We start from the raw sequence: 19,021 nt of genomic DNA, 5'->3' as shown, positions 1-19,021 counted from the left end.
AATATGCTTAATTTCAACTCTATCCCAGTTAAAAACTGCTAATGTCATCAGATAACCAGTTGCTCTCTGATTAAGCATTTGTTTCCACAACACATTTTGGGAGGTCAAGAATTATGAAAATTTCTGCCCAGGTGCCATCGCTCATGCCTGTAATCCTAGCACTTTGGGTGGCCAATGCAGGCAGATCACTTGAGGTCAGGAGTTCAAGACTAGCCTGGCTAACATGGCAAAACCCCATTTTTACTAAAAATACAAAAATTTGCTGGGCATGGTGGCAGGTGCCTGTAATCCCAGCTACTCAGGAGGCTGAGGCAGGAGAATTGCTTGAACCCAGGAGGTGGAGGTTGCAGTGAGCCGAGATCACACCACTGCACTCCAGCCTAGGTGACAGTGACTCCATCTCAAAAAAAAAAGAACTGTGAAAATTTCAGATTAAGCAATAAGAATGAGAACAAATAAACTTTCTTCCTCAGAACAGACTTTTCTGAGGCCTATTCAGGCCAATATTTATCTCCTATATAAGTGTGTATTTATTTATTTTTAATTTTCAAATGCAAACCTGGGATTAAATAATAAGTAAATTAATAATAAATAGTGGTAGCTAGGTATCTCACAAAGAAGAGGCTAGAACAAACTATATGGTACTGAATTAGAGTTGAAGACATCAGCATGAACTCACATTTAGCTTAGTATAACATACAGATGGATAAATATAGAAGTAGCTACAGATATGTATATATACACAAGTTAGGATACACATATGTATTTTCAAGCTCTGTTCACTTGAAGGGCCTAGAAATAACACCTCAACAGCAACAAGCACATCTATTATCCAGGCCTTGGTATCTAATACCATTTTCTAATAACCAGGGCTCCTTGGAGAAATTAGTGATTCTAGGGCTGGGGCAGAGAATATAAAAGATAAGGCTGGAGCATCTTGTGGTGCCAGAAAGTAAGGAGTGCCAGAAATGATGAGGGTATGTAAAAGGAGCATAGGAGCCAACTGAAAGAACTCCCAATAGCCAGAGCTGGAACAATTTGTCCAACAAAATAAATAAGGTAGGGTTGATTATTACACAATCTAACCCAGACTATAAAATAAATACCCAGGAGACCATACTAGTGAAAAGAAATGTTTGAATGAATGAATAAACAAGGAGAATAATTAAATCTCCTGTACAAAAGAATTCCCAATAATTTATATAATACTCCCCCTTCAAGAAATGATAGTTTAATTCTCCATCCCTTTAGTATAGGCTGCACAGAGTGACATCCTCCTAAAAAGTGAAGTATGAAAAGAGGCAAAAAAGAGTAACTTTACAGTAGAGACACCTGACAGACTCTACTTCAGCCACATGAACAAGTTTCATATCATGAGTGATAAGTCATGTGGATAATACGTACCCTTGATATGATGTGGTAAGAAAGGTACATTACCTCTGTGGTCTTCCTCTCCCAAACCCTAACCTCATTTTAGCCATGAGAAAAACATCAGACAAACCACACATTAGACATTCTACATCATCTGTACCAGAACTTCTCAAGACTGTCAAAGTATCAAAAATAAGAAAAGTCGGGGAAACTATCAGTCTTGGAAACCCTAAGAAAATACGGCAAGTAAATGTAATACGGTATGCTCGGTGGAATCCTAAGCTTAGTTTAAGTAAAACTAAGAAAATCTGAATAAAATAGGACTTCATTCAGTATATAGCATCCTAATGTAAGATGTTGACAATAAGAGAAACTAGATATGGAGTACATGAAAATTCTCTATTATTTTTCAATTTTTCTGTACATCTAACACTACTCTCAAACAAAAAGTTTATTTTTTGAAAAGCTAAGACCTAGGAAAGGAGGAGATTAGCTTTGTTTACCATTTATTTTACATTATTTTGTCCTTTGCTAGGTAAAAAAAAGTAATTTGTCATCTATTTCTAGTTTATAAGATTGGTCACTGCAGTGAAAGGTTCCTGTATACAGCAGATGGAGTATTTACAGGTCCCCTGGATACAATGCTACCGTTTTCTCTTGCCGTGTGTGTTTCTCTGGCTCTTTGGCATTCCGTTGCCTTTGACCAGTGAATTGGCTGCCTTCCTGGATATGGCAGATTGCTAACTCTCCCAGGCCAGTTCACAGCCTGAAGATTTCCGTAGCTAAATGGAGGAGAAATGTTGATGGTATCCTTGCCAGTCCCTGTTTTGAATCCCATTGATACTTCCAAAGTATTAAAGGGACAGGGCCTCATTAGAGGAGTCTCTCATTAGCATTTAAAAATAGTATCCCACAGACACATTTGGGTGTGTTTCTCTCTCACAGTGATTTCCACCTCTCTGAATATATCTGCTCTTTTCCACTCAGAGGCCTAACAGTGGGCATGTGTGTCATTTTCATAGCATGTGACCCACTCTCCCTGGCCATCACTGCTTGGTGGATTACTGTTAGCTTCTGTACATACAGAGCCAGTCAGGAGCTTTCCTGATTATTTGAAATTGGGGCTGAAATTTCCATTTCAGAACTGAATTGGCCTCTTGAGTTGGAGAGATGAAAATTCTTGGGAGCTGTGGCACAATTATCTTTAGCTATGTTGGTTTTCTGATCCTGGTAACCAAAAGTATTCTCATAAATTTTTGTTTTTCAGAGCAAATCTGTTTCCAGTGATCATAGAAGAGGGTGAGAAAGGAAGATAATATACTATTATATGATGCACCAAGTCTCACACTAGGCAATTTGTATGTATTATCCTGAGAATATTTGTGTCTTCTAAAATAAAAATTGGTCCAATGATATCATCACAGAATCTATGTCCTCATGAGAACTTTATGGCTTTAAGACTTTAATATCAGTGTGTCCATCAAATATATTGATAGGGTATGAGTTCCACTGTTCTCATTCTAAACCATTTCTGGAATTCTTATTGGCATGAACGTATATTGTTTTGGTTCCCCAGTTTTTGTTCATCAATCTCCTGGTGCCCAGATCACTGATTTTCCTTGGGGAAACTATTCTCTCTGGATTTAGTCATGCTTACATTACAGATAAGCTAACCCTAGACCTTTTCAGTTACATGAGCCAATAAAAATGTCTTTTGTTGAAGCCAATTTGAGCTAGGTAGACTTTTGCCACTTGTAATTGAAAGAATCATGTTTAATGTACATAGTCAAAGCACATGTTGATGTTATCAATGGGCTCACTTATTTCCTCTGTAAACTCTTTGACTCAGACAAACCAACTCAAACCTTCCCCACTTAAAACCAGTCCCCATTTTCCTATGTGTAAATATATGTGTCTTCCAGCAAGGGATTGCTTTAGAAACACTCATCATTTAAGAGACAATATGGCTGGTCATTTTTTAGGTTTGGATTTCAAAAGGTGTTTTGAGTGTTTGGTTAAAAAAAATCCTTCTTCTCAATTTCTATCTCTCTCTTTTCTCAGAGCAGAAAATACTGTCAAAGATATGTTTGGGCATGAATCTTGGCATGTGATCAAAATGATAACCCACATTTTCACAGCAAATATAGTTTATGGCATACTTTCCTATGTGTTATTTCATTTAGTTCTTAACAAGTAAAGGTGGTATTGTCTTTATTGTCATGATGAAAAATGAGATTCAAAGAAGACACTCACTCATAGATTTATAATAATAGCTGAGAGTTACACAGGAGAGTGTTTTCAATGTGCCAAACATCTTTTGTGTTTTAACTAAAAAGTTGGACATATTATATTATATTTGCATTTTATAGATGTAGAAACTAAGAAAAATTGGTCAAAGAACATGCCCAATGTCATATCATAGGCATGGGCTGTTTCATATTTGCTAATCAGCAAAACCAAAGCTTGAATTCTTCTGACCCAAGTAAAATGACTTTTGTAGAGTATCATCAAATATAGTAATGTGGCAAAGCATGACTAAATTCAGAGAGAATGGTCCCCCACATATCCCCTTCATACTGCCCTAGCAGAGGTTCTCCATGAGGACTCTGCCCCTGCAGCAGACTTCTGCTTGAACATCAAAATATTTCCATACATGCCCTGAAACCTAAGCCTCAACTCTTGCTCTCTGTCCACAGACTTAACACCACATGGAAGCCACAGCCTGAGCTGTGTCTCAGCCCTTTTTAGCCACATATCTCAAGACTGAACACAGCAGCAGGGCCCTGGACCTTATGCACAAAACCATTCATATCTCCTAGGCCTCCAGGCCTGTAGTGGGAGGGGCTGCCACAAAGGTCTCTGAAATGCCTTAGAGGCATTTTCCCCATTGTCTTGGCTACTAACATTCAGCTCCTCTTCACTTAAGCAAATTTCTGCAGCTGGCTTGAATTCCTCCCCAGAAAATGGATTTTTCTTTTCTACCACACAGTCAGGCTGAGAATTTTCCAAACTTTTATGTTCTGCTTCCCTTTTAAATATAAGTTCCAGTTTCAGACAATCTCTTTGAACACACATGAGCTTACACAATAGAAGCAGCCAGATCATATCTTGAATGCTTTGCTGCTTAGAAATTTCTTCTGTCAGATACCCTAAATCATCTCAAGTTCAAAGTTCCACAGATCTCTAGAGCAAGGGCACAAGGCAGCCAGTCTCTTTGCTAAAGCATAGTAAAGAGTGACCTTTACTAATGGTAAAGTAATGGTAAATAGGAAATGTTTCCCATTTCCAGTAAGTTCCTAATAAGTTCTTCATCTCCATCTGAGATCTCCTCAGCCTGGACTTCACTGTCCATATCACTATCAGCATTTTGGTCAGGTAAAAGGAAAAGAAATCTTGGGACCCAAAATCACTAAGCTTAAGGCAAAAGTCAAGCTGGGAACTGCTTAGGGCAAACCTGCTTCCCGTTCTATTTAAAGTCATCTCTGCTCAATGACATAAATGCATATCTGATTGCTTCCTTTGGAAAGGCTAATCAGAATTTCAAAACAATGCAACTGTTTGTCTGTTATCTACCTATGACCTGGAACCCCCCTCCCCACATTGAGTTGTCCTGCCTTTGTGGCCTAAACCAATGTACATCTTACATAGATTGATTGATGTCTCATGTCTCTCTAAAATGTGTAAAACCAAACTGTGCCCTGACCACCTTGGGCACGTGTCATCAGGACCTCCTGAGGCTGTGTCACAGGATTGTCTTTGACTTTGGCAAAATAAACCTTCTAAATCAACTGAGACCCATCTCAGATATTTTGGGTTGATAGTCACAAACATTTAACAAGTCTCTAGGCAGTTCCAAACTTTCTCTTCCTGTCTTCTCCTGAGCCCTCCAAACTGTTCCAATCTCTGCCCATTACTCAGTTACAAAGCTGCTTCCAGATTTTCAGGTATCTTTATAGCAATGCCCCACTCTCCTGGTACCAATTTTCTGTATTTATTATTACATTGCTATAAAGAACTACCTGAGACCTAGTAATCTATAAAGAAAAGAGGTTTAATTGACGCAGACTTCTACACACTTTCAAACAACCAGATCTTATGAGAACTCACTATCCTGAGAACAGCAAGGGGGAAATTTGCTCCCATGATCCAATCACCTCCCAGCAGGCTCCTCCCCCAACACTGGGGTTTACAATCTGACATGAGAGGATCCAGGCTCCTCCCAGCAGGCGCCTCCCCCAACACTGGAGTTTACAATCTGACATGAGATTTGGTGGGAACACAGAGCTAAACAATATCAGGCTGCCTCTGTGGAAATAATATATTATGAATAACATGACCTATGTATAAATAATTTTAAAATGATATATTTCAAAGAGTGAAAATATGTCCTTAAAAAGGCTAGTTGAACTAGAAAGGAGGGTAAAATTTGTGTGTGTGTACATGCATTTGTGTGTGTGTGCATGTGTGTGTATAAAACTGTGCAGCTTTAAATTTTACTGGGGCAGGCTGTGCCCTTAAGGAGTAGATCAGGGATTTTACTGATTTTTAAAATTGGACTATAAATAATATCTGATGGTTAAAACAGCTTGACTTATAGTATCAATATTTCCAAAGATTTATTTGTTGTCTTCAGTCAAGTTTATTATTACTTTTTGCTCTGTTTCTCATTTTTCCATTTATGAAATGAAGATGATACTGATTTCTGCACACTAATACAAGAAAATGATTGTGTCATAAAAATCAATGTGAAAGTCTTGCATGGGAATTCCATCATCCCAGAAAGAAAAGACTGGATGGCATCCTGCTAACTTGATTAGGTTACATGGTATTTTTCAACTCCTGCCCCAAATAGTAGAGGCCAAGGAGTAGGAAGACCCAATTTTCAGGGATAAGCCCAGAATCAAGCCAGACAGAGAGAAAGGTCAGTTCAGTGAGCTGGGCAGAGAAGCGAAATCAAGGTAGGAAACAAAAGAATATGATCTGGGACATCAGAACTGAGGGAGCCAATTTCGAGTGGAAGCTGCATGGAAGGAGGAGAGGCTTCCCTGAGCTGTGTGGCCCATGGGGACCTTTCTTAGAAAGAGTGAAAGCTGGCACAGAGTGTGGATTACAACATTGTTCTCTAGTGGAATTTTGCTTGAGTATAAACAAATAAATCTTTGTTTCCCATTTCCAAAAACATTTTATTCTGAAAATTTCCAAACACTCAGAGTAGTAGGGAGAAGAAAATGATAACCCTCGTGTATCAGCACCTCGCTTCAACAATTGTCATCATTCTGCGATTCTTCTTTCATTTATCCTGCCCCTACTTACTAGTCTATTACTCTTGCTGGAGTACTTTAAAGCCACAGCAGATGTCAGGCATTTCATATTCTTCATCATGTATCTCTAGCTGGGACTTTATGGAAGTATCTCTAATTGATAAGTAAGTTGAAGAATTACCAATGACATTTAATATTATGCTACACTAAGTTTATAATAAAATCCCATGATAATCTCAAAGGTGTTGGTTCAGATCAGGATCCAAACAAGAATCGCATGTTGATTTTGGTAGTTTTGTCACTGAAATTTCTTTTATTCTATAGTTGTCCCCCTTGCCCACATTTACTTTTCCCATGTTCTGGGTTTGTTGGAGAAGCTGAGTCATTTGCCCTGTAGAGCAATGTCCCAGATTCTGGATAATGTCACTTAACTCATTCCTCTGTCTCTCTTATTTCCCCTAAACTGGAATGTAGATGTACATTCTGATTGAATTCAGATTAATTTTTAAGGCAAGAATATGTCTTGGGAGGTGCTATAAATAAAATAGTTACAATCCATGGGCTAAATCTGATCTATAGACATGGTTTTATTTGGCCCACACAGTTTTTATTTGTTTGTTTTTCTGAGACAGAGTTTTACTCTTCTTGCCGAGGCTGGAGTGCAATGTCGCTATCTCGGCTCACTGCAACCTCTGCCTCCCAGGTTCAAGCGATTCTCCTGCCTCAGCTTCCCAAGTAGCTGGGATTACAGGTGCACGCCACCACATCCGGCTAATTTTGTATTTTTAGTAGAGACGAGGTTTCACCATGTTGGTCAGGCTGGTTTCAAACTCCCAACCTCAAGTGATCCACCCACCTCAGCCTCCCAAAGTACTGAGATTACAGGCATAAGCCACCTCGCCCGGCCAGTTTTTTATATTTTATTTGATTCATATAGTTGAAAAAAAGAGAAAATATTAAGTAGTCTGTGAATCAATCTGGGTCTTGGTAGGAAACAGATGACACTCTCAAACAAGCTCTACCTAAAGGCACAAACAGAGTTAAGAGAAGATGACAAATTATGGCAAGAACACTTTGGTGCTTGTAACTGCAGAGCGCCATCACAACCCCCATGTCTGGAAGGGCTTTGGACAGAAGCCTTTGGTAGAGGAGATAGTCATGGCCAGCCCAACCCAACCCAATGCCTTGCAGAGAGGGAGATGGAGAAGGAACCCTCCTGCTTTGGTGTCCTCTACTCCTGCATGACCCACTGACTGAAGGCTCCCACAGGAGGAGCCCAACAGGAAGCCAGGAGGTGAAGAAGTCCACTGATGCCATTCCTAAAAGCCAGCCTCCTGACACAAAGCTGGGTCAAGAAGGATGGAGAGTGGATCTGGAGGAGCAGACACTGGTCCACAATTACAAATGCAAGCCTTTTTTATTTTTTTTTTTGAGATGGAGTCTCGCTTTGTCACCCAGGCTGCAGTGCAGTGGTACAATCTACCTCTGCTTCCCGGGTTCAAGCAATTCTCCTGTCTCAGCTTTCCAAGTAGCTGGGACTACAGGCACCGGCCACAATGCCCAGATAATTTTTATATTTTTAGTAGAGACAGGGTTTCACCATATTGGTCAGGCTGGTCTCAAACTCCTGACCTCAGGTGATCTACACACCTCAGCCTCCCAAAGTGCTGGGATTACAGGTGTGAGCCACCCCACCTGGTCTTCTTTATATTCTTTATTACCTCTGGAATTAAAGATGGCTCATCATGGGTGTTATTGTATATAATTTAAAAATATTCTTATCTGTGAAATGTTGAAGTGTAAAGTCAGTGTTCTACTTTTAGTTTCCCCTATAAGATGAGAAGAATTCATAAGCAAGAATCTTCCTGTATATATTCATGGCCCAAATGAAAATGGATCAGATTATATCCAATTCTTAAGAATTTAAGCATGTAATAAGGTTATTTTGTGTAAAGTTATAAATGAAAGTATATAAAACAATTTTGCAGATATTAGAATTATGATGTAATCTAATATTGGATATTCTGCTCTTTATTATTTAAATTTTTATAAGATATATTGGCTCAAAAAGTCTGTGATACTCCTCTTGAATGTTTCCAGCTATTTTCCTCTCTTAATGTTCTTAAGTATCAATCTATATTCCTGTTCACTTAAGTATTTAAAAATTGTTTTGTGCTTTTGTACATCATTTTAGTAACTTTAACAGTTGCCTTTAATTCTCATAGCATGTTAACTCACTGTAATAAATATGCATTTACTTTAATAGTAGAATTTCAATATATATAAAGCACATAAAGATACTTTTCACATTAAGTTATACCTTGAATGAAAGAAAATATTTAGAGAGTCATAAAAAAATTTGAGTGGCAGGTCTTATTGGCATAAATGAAGTTGTTATGCTGGTTATGTGTGATGGTAATGTACCTGAATATATGATCACTGGTCATTGACCAGTTTAAAAATATGAAGAATGAGAGTGAAAAGAGCAATCAGCTTTTCAGCTTTCCAAAGGCAAAGATTGAAACCAGAGCCAAAGAGCAAATTTTGGCAGAATATCAAGGCAGAAGTCAACGTAAGTGTATCCATACTCGTTGTCTGAAAATACTACTCTTCTGCATAAACTTAAATATCAGTGCAGTGCAGCTATTATGTATCTATAAAAATTTTAAATAAAAAATAGCTGGGCACAGTGACTCATGCCTGTAATCTGAGCACTTTGGCAGTGAGGCGGGCGGATCATCTGAGGTCTGGAGTTCAAGATCAGCCTGACCAACATGGAGAAACCCCATCTCTACTAAAAATGCAAAATTAGCTGGGCGTGGTGGCGCATGCCTGTAATCCCAGCTATTTGGGAGGCCAAGGCAGAAGAATTGCTTGAACCCAGGAGGCGGAGGCTGTGGTGGGGCCAAAGATCACGCCATTGCACTCCAGCCTGGGCAATGAGAGTGAAACTCCATCTCAAAATAATAACAACAACAATAATAGTAAGTGTATTATTCTGTAAAAACTCCTAGACATGAGGACAAAAGAAGTAGCTAAGATGTACTGAGAACTTACCATTGGTTAGTATACCAAAAATTTTACTTTTCATCATCCAGATTAATCTTTTGACGACCATGAAGTCTGTCAGCTCATTTATGAGGAAATTGGAAAAGAAATTATTAAAAGATTATGCTCATTGTGGGCAATCCATTCCAGTTTAGTTTAATCTGTGTGAGATGAGTCAACCCACTGAGGTCAGGAACTTGCCGTAAGCACTGGGTTTCCACAGAGAGAAGGGAGAGAAAAATGAACGTGTATCCACTTCAGGGCTTATCATCTAACTGAACAGCCAGCAAATGTGGGGCAGAGTGAAGACACAGGGAATGCAGGTCAAAAGCAAGAAGTGGGAGTGATGAGACTAGGGAGCAGGAGACAGAGTTAGGAAGCAAAACTTCAGTTTCCCGAATAGATGTTTTGCACATTCCCACAATTATTGCCTTGAGTTCTGCTCTCATCTCTTTCCTGGACCATTGCACAAGACTAGAGATGAGAATCTTAAACTTAGGTGAGAGGCTAGAGGGTATATAATGCAAAGTTCGAGTCAAAATGACTCGAACCTTTCCCACCTAATACAGCATATATGGTGTTGTATATCTAACTAAACAAGAAAGTTTGAGAACCACTGAGCTAACATTAAAGCAGGAAGAAAAAGAAAGTTCATATGTCTGAGTGGTCATGCCAGCCTAGCTTTAAGATGACTATTGATTCCCATGTGTTGATGGCAAGTAAGTGGGGAGTTCCAAAGTGTTTATTTGATTTCATTAATATTAAGCCTCTGTATCTTTAATGCATGCTAAAAGATTTTTTCTTTATTGTTGTGGTTGTAAGGATTTAAAAAGTTACATCTTACAAGGAGATTCAGTTTTAAAGTCTGCGCATAAATTAAACTAAACTTACTGTTCTCTCAGTGGTCTTAAATTTTCTATCTAGAATGCAAATCTGATTACATCAAATTCCTGTATAAAATCCTTCCATCGACTGAGCTGCTCATCTTTGATGTCATTGCCAGAAATTACAAGGGACAATAGATGGATCAAAAGGCCAACCCCATCCCCAATAGAGAGACATTCCATTGTCCTTCCTCCTCCACATATTAACATAGGACCCGAAGGGCACTGCTGGGTCATAGCCTAGGATGTGGATCCCTTTACATTAGTTAAGCCCCATGGACAGCATCACCTAATGGCTGCAGCCTCAATCACCATAGATGGCATAATCCAAGGTGCCCTGACATCAGGAATAGTATATGAATTTGTATCGGTCATATTGAAACAAGGGTGTGCCAGTCCATGTGTTTGTACACTTACATGGGAAGTTGGTCGGGGGGGGGGGTTGGTCAGGAGTTTTCACATTTGGGAACAGCTATTAATGGTGTCAGGCATGAGCCTTTTTAAAATCCGGCTCCTGTCAACTCTCTGACATCATCCTCTGGACCTACCCATGTTCATCTTTACCCTCACCATGTGGAGCAGCCTGCGCCCTGGACAGCACTTCCATTCCTTTGCACATTCAGCACTTCCTTCTGTAACTCCTTTCTTCGGTCCTGCCTTCTAGAACTTTTTGTTGATGACTTTTCTACAAATTGTTCTTTCCTGATCTGTTGCTCCTCTCTAAAATATAGTTTCATCTTCTTTTGACATCTCACTTAAGTCAACGGTCACTTTTCTTCATTGTAGTTTAAATATTTGCATGAAGGAAGGAAGAAAGAAGGGAGGATGGTAAGAGGGGAACTGGAACAAAAGGCAGAAGGAAATGGGAAGGGAAAGAAGGAAGCTGGGTGGGAAGCAGGGAGGGAGGAAAGGGGGAGAGGAATAGGTTAGGTTGGGGGATAAAGACTATTATAAATGTAATCTATGAGGCCAGTTTCTCTATAACAGGTAGCATCAGAGGATCACAAAGATTATCTTTCCAGCTGTAGCTCTTCACTGTCCAGAAGTCCCATGAAGTTTCCTTCAGAACATCTGAAATCATGCACAGTTCATTTCTCAAAGTTTTCATACAGCTTGTTCCCATGCCCAGTCAGGTTTACATTTTTAACTTTCTTTTATTCTCAGAAGCTTGACTCTATTCTCTGTGAACATCAACCCTGGCCTTATCAAGATGAGAGCTTTCAACTCCACCCTGCCCTGAGATACGTCATAAAGCCTCCTACATGACTAACCATGAAGGTAACCATGCTTTTTCCTCTTCCCTTCATCTCCAAGAATGGGCAAGAAGAGGGTTTCTTTGGAAGAGCAAACACCCATTCACTTATTTATGAATTCACACATGCCCTCATCCATTCACTCACTCAGCAAACATTGGTGGAGTTGTCCCAAATGGAAGGCATTTGCCAGGAGCTGCATCATCTACTTAGCTTAGAGATATGAATCATGCTTTGAATCTTCCTTTCAAAGACTATTCTTTTGCCCTCTTCCTGTCACAAAAACCCACATAACTGTTTGTTATCTTATTTCCTTTGTTGGTCTTTGTCTTTTCTTTCAGAACAATTTTTGATTAAAAAGAAAAATTTAACCAGACAACAATGGCCTGAGATTTGGATCCCTTTACATTACTTACGCCACATGGGCAGCGTAATCTAATGGCTGCAGCCTCAATCACCACAGATGACATAATCCAAGGCAACTGATGTGGCTGCAACACAGATGACTACTGGCTGTAATAGGCAGCCACATCAGTTGTGGGAGCAACTGTTTAGTGCTGAGTTTACTTTTCAAACTTTTAAGCAAAATTTTGCTAAGTATCCCTTCTCTAGGCCAGTGCCTTAGAAACATTTTGCCACACCCGTTGGAGGGAGTGCTTTGTTCCCTTAGTTTTCTATTTTAGGTTACTGTCTCCGGGAAGAAGTGCTGTCATGGGATGTAAGTTCAGGTAGTCTGTTTGAGGTGATTCCAGGACCCATCAGTACAAGAGTGAGAAAGTGAGACAGTTAAAGGAAGGAAGCCAAAAAAAAAAAAAAAAAGTGGACTATGTAACAGGTTACACTGTGGCCAACTGAAGTGCAGTCTTATTGGGGAATTCATTTCTTAAAAAACTGACTAATAAAAATTGCATAAATGGCTGAGCATGGTGACTCATGCCTGTAATCCCAGCACTTTGGGAGGCCGAGACAGGTGGATCATCTGAGGTCAAGAGTTTGAGACCAGCCTGGTTAACGTGGTGAAAGCTTGTCTCTACTAAAAATACAATAATTAGCTGGGCGTGGTGGCGGGTGCCTGTAATCCCAGCTACTTGGGAAGCTGAAGCAGGAGAATTGCTTGAACCTGGGAGGCGGAGTGAGCCAAGATCAAGCACTCCAGACTGGGCAACAAGAGCGAAACTCAGTCTCAAAAAATAATAAAAAAATTGCATATATTTATGTTATACCACATGATGTTTTAAAATATGTATACACTGTGGACTGGCTAAATAACATATGTATTACCTCACACACTTACCATTTTTTTTTAGCAAGAACACTTAATATTTATTCTCTTAGTAAGTGTTGAGTATACAATATATTAACTATAGTCACCATGATATACAATAGATCTTTTGAACTTATTCCTTCTGTCTAACTGAAATTTTGTATCTTGTGACAGTGTCTCCCCAGTACCCCCAGCTCCAACCACTGGGGAATTCTGGGAAAGATTGTGTAACATGTACCTTAGAGGTGAGCGAGCTGGGGTAGTCATTCCCACTTTTGGGTTTTGGTTGAGGGCTGCTTCTAAGGACATCAACTCCTGGCACTTTAGCTCACCCTGTGGGTGAGGTATGGGCTGACAGGCTCCGAAGCCAGAGGAGGTCCATGGGTGAAGTCAGAGGAGCTTGTAATTAGGAGCTATGAGTGGCGTGCATTACGATGGAAAGTGTTAAGTGAATATGGGTTCTGTATTGTATGTTTATGACAGTGGCTGCTATGATTTGAATGTATGTGTACCTCTAAAAATCATGTTTGAAGTTGAACCCGAAATTGATGGTATTAAGAGGTGGGGCCATTAGGACATGATTAGTTCTTAGGTCTTGAGGGCTCTGCCCTCATGAGGGATTAGTGCCTTATAAAAGGGATCGAGGGAACTAGGCAGGCCCCTTTGCCCTTCCACTCCTTCTGCCATGTGAGGATGCAGTGCTAGTCCCTTTTGCTGTTCCCCTTCTGCCATGTGGGGATGCTGCCATGAAAAGACATCATTGATGGAACAGAACCTCATTAGACAGACACTGAACCTATCAGTGCCTTGGTCTTGGACTTCCCAGCCTCCAGAACCATAAGAAATACATTTGTATTATTTGTAAAGTACCCAGTCTGTGGTATTTTGTTATAGCAGCAGGAATGGACACAGTTCCCAGTTCCCAAAAGGGGAGATGGCTGTTACACATGAAACGTTATTATTATTATTATTATTATTATTTTCTTGTTTTCATTCTAGCTATAATATATACTGCGAAAAGCGGTAGTTGCTTATTTTTCTTTTATTCTCTTCATTTTGATCAATTAATTCTTTCCTTTCTCCATTCATCTAATTGTACCTTTATATTTATTTATAGTAATTTTCTCCACAAAAGTTTTGTTTTCTTTCTTCTTCTTCTTTCTTTTTTTTTTTTTTGTGGTTCCACTGTTTTTATAGTAAAACACACTAATGGTGGGGTAGAGGGTGGAGAAGGAGGTGGAAACCTCTGTTACAAAGGCAACATGACAGACAGCAGGACCCTAACTAGACTCTAAGGGATTGATTCTATTCAGGTGGGGGGAGCCCTACATAATTAAGTTTCACACTTATAAAATTATCACTCTGAATTCATGAATAAGAGGCATTTGGTTGTTGATACAATTCCATCTGTAGATACTAACTCTAAATTTAGAGAAGAAAAACATTCATTGCATTAATATTATGTGTCGGGTTTCTTATGTGATTCCTATATCCATCTACTAATTTTTTGTTTTGATACAATTTACAGCATAGCCCTGATTCAGGTGTGGTCTTTAGCTTCAGAAAGTCCATCGGTCATGTAGCTGTCGTTGCTAAATCTGTTGCTTGCAGAGGCCTCAGAGCTCTGGCTTTACTGAGTAGAGTCCTCACCATTTAAGCTCTTCCTACATACAGGACATATGTCATGCAGTTCTAACCATGGTACAATACAACTGCTGTGAAAGAAATGATTGCAAGGTAACTGCCGGACTTCCTCTTCAACTGTGTAATCTTCTTTGCACACTGGACACTCTAAACCTGTATCAACTTGTTCCTGAGTTATTGTCACTGTTGGAAGAGATGTGATCTTTTCCTTGTCAGCTGGGGGAGGACCTGTGTTTTCCAGTTGTCCTAAAAGCTGGGTTACAATGGCATCAAGCCCCGTCTGACCCCAGGCATAGTCCCCAGGGTTGGAGTGCAGCATCCCGCTCCAGGAAAAAGGGTGTGGAGATCCAGGAATGGCAGAATTTGCAAAGAATCCTGCAAAGACGTGTTGTAGTATTCCTTCAATAGCCGGAGATCTGTCAGGACGAATACTTCTTCGAGATCCGTATCTCCGACCCACTGGCAGCCGTGGAGGCCTTGCTCCCCAGAAGTCAGTGTGAGTCTGGTGACCCCTTTCATTGGCTCTATTATCTTGGTCCAGTGGACTGCTACTTAGAAATGGTCTAAAATCTTGAAAAATCATCGTGTGATCCAAATGGCCCCAAAGCTCTGCAAAATGTGTTGTTGTGCTATTGTCTATCCGACTGCTGCCACCACCTAAAAAACTGGAATCATCTGTCACTTCTTCAATAAAGCCTGATTCTGGGACAAATACATTCCGGTAGTTTGGGGCTGACCTCGCCCTTGCAAAAGTGGCAGAAAAACTGGTGGGCAGCCACAGCGGCGCCCGAGTCCGCCCCGGCCGCCGAGGCCTCCGCCATTTTTGTCATCCGCCGCGGCCGTCCCTCTCCAGGCCGCTACCTCGTGAGCTGCAGTCGCAGTCGCCGCCGCCGCCGCCTCGTTACGGCCCACCGCTTCCGAGCCCGCGTTGGCCCGCCCGCCGGCTCCTCAAGCAGCCCCTCGCTCTCTTTCTTCTTCTTATATTTGTTTCTAAAGTTTTGTTTTCTTAGTCCCTCCGCTTTGCTGGCTTCACCTCCAGTGAAGAATACACACTGCCTGAGATAAAATCTTGGCTTTCTTCTTTATTTGTAATATGGTCTTGGAAGAGTCATTTAACTACTCTGTGCCTCAGGTTTCTCCTCATGAAATGGAGATAATGAGTGCTTATCTCAGGAGATATTGTGAGGACGAAGAGACCAGTATGTAAAGTGTATATGTACTGATTGTAAGCAGAGAGGTTCAGTTGCTGAAGAAGACTCATAGGACCCAAAATGACCATGCTTACACGTGTACAGTGTATTGCAATAGAAGAATACAACATAGCAACAGCACTGAAGATATGCATTATAACCAAAGCCTACCTCACAGAGGGTTTGGAGAGGCCAGATGTGAGCTCCCACCCTCCTCCCTCTGTGAGAGTCAAAGCGAGCTCTTTCTCTCTTTGATTAGGAACCATTAGCATGTGCACGAAACACCTTGTGGCCAGCAACACCAAAATGGAGTCCTGGCTGGGGTTTCTTACACCCTGCTGGTCACTTAGGCATTTATTTGCTACTAAGAAATTCAACAGCAAAGCCCTCTTGGGTGGTTGATACTATTTGGCTCTGTGTCCCCACCCAAATATCATCTTGAACTGTAATCCCTGCATGTTAAGGAAGGGACCTGTGGGAGGTGATTGGATCATGGGGGCGGTTTCCCTCACACTTTTCTCATGATAGTGAGTGAGTTGTCATGACGTCTGATGGTTTTATAAGGGGTTCTTCTCCCTTTGCTCTCCCTCTCCTGCCCCCTTGTGAAGAAGGTGCTTGCTTTCCCTTCTGCCACGATTGTAAGTTTCCTGAGGCCTCCCCAGAACTGTGAGTCAATTAAACCTCTTTTCTTTATAAATTACTTAGTCTAGGGTATGTCTTCATAGCAGTGTGAAAATGGACTAATATAGTCATGGTGAGCTGGGTGGGGTGGGTATCTCACCAAAATTAGATACACATAATCTATCTCACTATTAGCAATAAACAATGCTGACAAGCCAGCCCCCAAATTCCTCAGTCCCGTAGTTACAAAAAAACAAAAAACAACTCATGCCTGGGGCAGGCATTAGCATTGTGCAAGTATATTTTCTATTTCAGCAAAACAAGTCAGGGCGATTTCAGGCTTGGTGGAATTCACCCTCACAGCACAGTCCAGAACATGGTAAGCCCTCAGCAACCATAAGCTATTATGATTATCATTACTGATATGACTATCTTACTATTAGGTTGAACTGTATGAAATTGCTGCCTTTGTAAATAAAAAAAGGTGACTATTAGCAATATCATATAGTTTAATCTAACACACTTAGTATTTTGGCTGCTGTGAACAGTGCCCTGAACTCCTTGTTTTCTTTATTGTCCTGTCCCATTGGAAGGGGACCATTCAACATAATCCTGTTGGGTTTTAAATTGAAAATATTTCTTTCTTGTAAAGTACCCAGGGGTACCTAGAATTATGTCACAACAATGATCTTGGGAAACAGAATGAATAACTACTTATTATGCAAATTATATGCACAAAATCAACACCAACTAGAATTCTTAGACATTACTCAGAAACCTGGCTTTACAGATGAGGGACTCGAGGTGCAAGTGGCTTAACTGAGTATCCTGAGGTGTTACACCTGAAGGAATCATCCTGAATCCAGCTCTAGAGTTAAACCCAGGATTCCACACTGCTATGCAAAGAAGGATCTCATTATAATTAGTTGATGTGGTACAGGGGTCATGCTGGTGACTGAACCCACAGGATAATTTGTTTGCACCAAGAATGAAGTTCTACTGGTTTAATTAGCTATAGAGAGGTTTAGGGACAATGTTCACATGCTCTCTCAGTAAGATGTGGTTGGGAGGAAGAAAGAAATTCAATTTGGGCCCTCAGTCCCATAATTGCTTTCTAATTTAATCTGATGTCATAGAAGTGTGATGGCTTTGAAGTTAGATAATCTGGGATTCAAGTTTTCTTATTGAATCTCTGCAGTTTAGAAAGTCCATTGACTTCTCTGTTCTCATTTTCCTCATCTGGAAACCCAAAGTAGTAATGTCTAACTTCTATGGTCATTTTCTGGATTAGCACAGTTCTTAGCACATTGTAACTGCTCAATAAACACTTGTCGTAATTATTATTACTTAAAGGTTTTTGACTTACTAGCCATATCTCAGAAAGACCTCATGCAATGGGAAGAAAGCAAAGCTATACAGTGATGAGAAGCCTTCACCGTCGGGATCTATTCTTGGTCAGGATGGGATGGGAGCTCTGTTCAAAGCTATTCCAGGTTCTTTGTATGGCTAAGACAGGGACAGAGAGCAAGTGACTCTTGCTATTTTACAATGTTTTTGAATGTGCAGATGTGAGCCTGAAAACCAGTTAGGACTCAGGGGTGCTGCTAGGGGAGGGAGATGGTTGGGGGTGCCACTGCTTTATATGAAACAATAAATAGAAATTTGGGGTTGTGCTAGGGCAGCAGGGAAGAAAGAAGAGAATGAGGCCAGGTGTGGTGGCTCACGCCTGTAATCCCAGCACTTTGGGAGGCTGAGGCGGGTGGATCATGATGTCAGGAGTTTGAGACCAGCACGGTCAACATAGTGAAATCCTCTCTCTACTAAAAATAAAAAAAAAAAAATAAAAAAAAAAAAAATTAGCCGGGTGCAGTGGCACATGCCTGTAATCCCAACTACTCAGGAGGCTGAGGCAGGAGAATCACTCGAACCCAGGAAGCGGAGGTTACAGTGAGCCGAGATCGCGCCATTGCAGTCCAGCCTGGGAGACAGAGTGAGTCTCCGTCTCGGGAAAAAAAGAAAGAAAGAAAGAGGAAAATGACTAACATGGTGGCGAGTCATGGCCTGGGAGAGATATCTGTGGTGGAGAACAGCCCATTGGTGTTGAGAGACAGTTGATTCTGTTCTATGAAGCAGACACATCCTGCTATCTCACCTCTCATATCTAGAGCAGTGCTTTGGGGAAACAAAATTAGCAGGGCAGTTTCCATACAGTAGCAAAGAGTGCTCTTAAGAGAAGGCTATCCTTTGCTGTGGCCTGTTTTGGGAGTAGATGTGAAACAAATCACCTTACCCCTGTAGACACTGGAGAAGGAACAGCAGCCACCTGGAGTAAACCTACGTTACCCATTTTCAACTTCAGAGATGTTAGAAATGAATGCAACTCAAAGTTTTAAGTATTAACCAGAAGTGGCTCAAGAGGTAGTTGTTTTCATGATAGTGCTTTCAGAAGTCTACTTCCACATCAGAACCAAAACATGGATGGGGG

The 19,021-nt window shown here is 40.7% G+C and overlaps 1 pseudogene; it reads right to left on the bottom strand.

The window, feature by feature from the left end:
* Nucleotides 1-12,949: 12,949 nt before the first annotated feature.
* On the bottom strand, nt 12,950-15,546 carry LOC105725247 (E3 ubiquitin-protein ligase RNF115-like; annotated as a pseudogene).
* Nucleotides 15,547-19,021: the final 3,475 nt, after the last annotated feature.

Source organism: Aotus nancymaae, unplaced genomic scaffold (assembly GCF_030222135.1).
Source record: "Aotus nancymaae isolate 86718 unplaced genomic scaffold, 86718_ANA_hifiasm-v0.15.2.pri h1tg000041l, whole genome shotgun sequence".
NCBI classification, from domain to species: Eukaryota; Metazoa; Chordata; class Mammalia; order Primates; family Aotidae; genus Aotus; species Aotus nancymaae.
Note: the sequence above shows the minus strand (reverse complement) of the source record. Positions and strands in the feature narration are given on the sequence as shown.